The sequence below is a fragment of the Sesamum indicum genome, linkage group LG13, assembly GCF_026168435.1.
Source record: "Sesamum indicum cultivar Baizhima isolate 11 linkage group LG13, ASM2616843v1, whole genome shotgun sequence".
Lineage (NCBI taxonomy): Eukaryota > Viridiplantae > Streptophyta > Magnoliopsida > Lamiales > Pedaliaceae > Sesamum > Sesamum indicum.
The window spans coordinates 16,637,060-16,640,328 of NC_142669.1; the positions used below are offsets into that span (position 1 = coordinate 16,637,060).

The 3,269-nt window shown below is 31.9% G+C and overlaps 1 long non-coding RNA gene across 1 annotated transcript; it reads left to right on the forward strand.

Moving 5' to 3' along the window:
- Nucleotides 1-1,744: 1,744 nt before the first annotated feature.
- On the forward strand, nt 1,745-2,873 carry LOC148784567 (uncharacterized). The gene is made up of 2 exons (XR_016063772.1): nt 1,745-2,073; nt 2,589-2,873. It is a non-coding gene; the product is annotated as an uncharacterized LOC148784567 (long non-coding RNA).
- The last annotated feature ends 396 nt before the right edge of the window (nt 2,874-3,269 follow it).

The following is a 3,269-nucleotide window of genomic DNA, read 5'->3' on the forward strand; positions in this document are numbered from 1 at the left end:
GAGCGTGCTTGAATTAGATGGACACTGACCCTAAAGGTCCTGTACTATATAAGTGTGCATAATTGGATTGGCTCTGTATGAGGGCGCGTGTGGCTTGATTGGGAAAACCCCACACTGTACAGGAGCGTGCGTGAATCATGTTGAGAATTTTTTAGACTATACTAACGTGTGTGAGTATTTTTTAAAATGAGAGTTGATACAACAAACCTGATAATACTATATAAAGACGTGTATAAATTAGAAAGCCGATTTTTCAGGCTCCACATTGTATTCTTATGGCATTTTTCCTTCTTAATAATTATTTTTTGAAATGTTGTATGGATTATAGTATACAACACTGGGGAGTCAATGATTGACATGGAATGGGAGTTGAAATATTGGGGCATCTCAGCTGGATTATTGATGCAAAAGACAAGTAAAAGCCACAAATACTGATGCATATAAGCAATGGGATTTTGTCAAATTAGGGTGTCTGTGTCTGTGTTTCACTGACTCCTTACAATTTGGGTTGGGTTGAAGGTCATTTTCATGTTAGGGAGAAAGCTTTAAGTTTCACCTATCATTTTCAATTGCATCAACTTAATTTAGGGTTAGTAACAATAATTCAGCTTTCAATAGCTTTCAATCAGATATAGGAAATAAATTCAAAGTTTGGCAACGAGATAATATCATTCCTAAATAAGAATTCCAGAAAAGCAAACATTTAAATCAATTTTATACAAATTTTGAACTCCCAAACTGTGGATGTTTTGATCTCATTTTAACTGTTTCAGACGCGTTTACAACAATTTAATTTAAGTGCTTATTGATTTTTTTGGCTAAAGTAAGTTGAAAAATGTGTTTTTGGTTTACAATTTATGTTTGTATACTATTTAGGGATAATTAACACTCCACTCCCTTAAGGTTTGGTGCTGGTATACGTAAACCTCATTGATTTGAAAAATTACATGTAGTACCATGAGATTTGGTTTCGTCTAACAAATAAGTTCATTCGTTCGTCAAAATTCACCAAATTTGTAATATCACAAATCAGATAAAAATCTATATATGATCAAATTACCCTTATACATATTCATACAGTAATGCATGTGAGGAGGTATATCTTTAGTTTTACAAGGATAATTTAATTTAAAAAAAATTATTTGATCACCTATAAGTCAAACGAGTATATATCAGTTTTCATTCAATTTTTGTTTTTTTGTCAGTATCAACAAATTCTATTTTGATTAACGGAAGGACCTATTTGTCATACAGAAGCAAACCTCATGGGTATTAGATGTAATTTCTAAACCATAGGAGGTATATGTATAATTATATCAAATTTCAGGGTAGGGGAGTGTAATTATCCCTTTAAATTAAATTCATTTTAAGTTAAAAATAAACTCTAAGTTTCTGCCCACAAAATTTTACAAATTACTAGTAAAATTGAACATCAATTTTGAATTTTTCTCCAAAATATTGTACCTTCAATTCTTTCTGCTCTTTATTTTTGTTTTCAAATACTCCCAAGTATTATTATAACTGAACATACAACTTGTTCTCATTATAAAAGTAAAAGGGTAAATTTCTTGTGGCCATTTGCCCCAAGGCTTAATCCTAAGCCCCCTCTAACCTTTCACTTGGATGGCTAAAGCTCAGCCATTATCAAGCAGCCCATTTGAACTCTGGCCCTTTTCCCTGGCTCGTCCCACCTTGCTCCACTCGGTCCGTTTATCCGACCCAGCTCCTATTCTATAAATGTTGGTAATTAGGTTAAAACCCTAACCCTATTCCCCAGTGTCTCCTCGTTCTCTTCTCTTTTATTCTCTCTGGTCTTGGTTCTCTCCTCTGCCTTCTTCTCTTGGTTATCCCCTCTGGCAATTAATATCCTACCTCTATATATACCCTTAGTCTCCTTCTGGAGAAGCAACAGCCTGAAAACTCAGTCTCTTCTTCTCTCTCGATCAAAAGTTCTCTACGAACTTTTCTGTGTGAGCCTTTGTGGTTTTGGATTTTCAACAACCATGAAGGTTGTTGGGGTTCTACTTGCGACAAAGTTACCGAATCTGGTTGTCTCAGCCTATTTTCTATGAGGTCTTCTATTTTCTATTAATATTTAGATCTGTAGATAATATTTATGTATTTCGTTCGATTATTATTGTTTTATAATATTATTTGTATAAGAATTTTTCAAACCCATTTATTTGTTGTAATAATTATATAGGTCGTGCTATTTGAATTCTCTACTATCTAATTGATACCAACAAAAGTTAGTGCAAACAGCACTTATTCCAAAGGCATTTCCTACACATATATATATATATGTATATACACATATACATATGAATAGTCCATTAAAATATAGATTCAAGAACCTCTCGTGAAACTATCAAATAATTACGCAGTGAAAATTGCTCTAATTTCTATTTTTGAGTATAATGGGGGTGGAAAAACCTGTATTTGAATCCAAAATATCTTCTTTAATAAAAAAATTCGATGCTAACTCAATTAAATATTGATGACAAATTACGTCCTGTTTCTATTAATTAATGCTTTGTGGGCAATAGAAAACCCTCTAACTGATCGTTTGGGTCTCACTTGTTTTGTAGTAATGATATGGTTGGGCAGAAATATGCGGAATGGAGAGCAGATGGACGGCGACTTATGCCGCATTGGACGGTCGCTTGGGTCTTGTGGGCCACCGGCCGATGGATTTCGCACTGCGGGCCCCTATTAGAGTACTACTGGCCCATTTGTACTTTTGCCCGCTGCCAGATTGATTCGTCTTTATTGAAATTGAAGTCTTATAATTAAAAGATTGTGATTTTAAAACTTATAGTTATAAGTATTTAATTTATTTTTAATAGTGAAATATTATTTTATTATTTAATTTACATTTATTGATTAAATTAGAGAGGGATGATTACACTTTTCTTTCATAAGATTTGATGTAATTATATATAAATTTCTCATAGTTTGAAAAATTACATTTAGCACTTCTGAGGGTTGCTTCTATCTAACAAATAATTTATTAAATTTTCTTATATTAACAAAAAAAATTGAATAAAAATTAATATTTACACTCAATTGACGTATTACTACTTTATTACAGGTCAAATATTTTTTTTTTTTACTAAACTACCTTTATAACAGTGAAAATATATACTTTGTCACATGCATTAAAGAGTGAAGATATATGAGAGGTATTTAGTCATAAAAATATTTATTCAACATGCAATAAATCAGTATAAATTGATCAAAGGTAAATATAGATTTCTTTTCAATTTTTT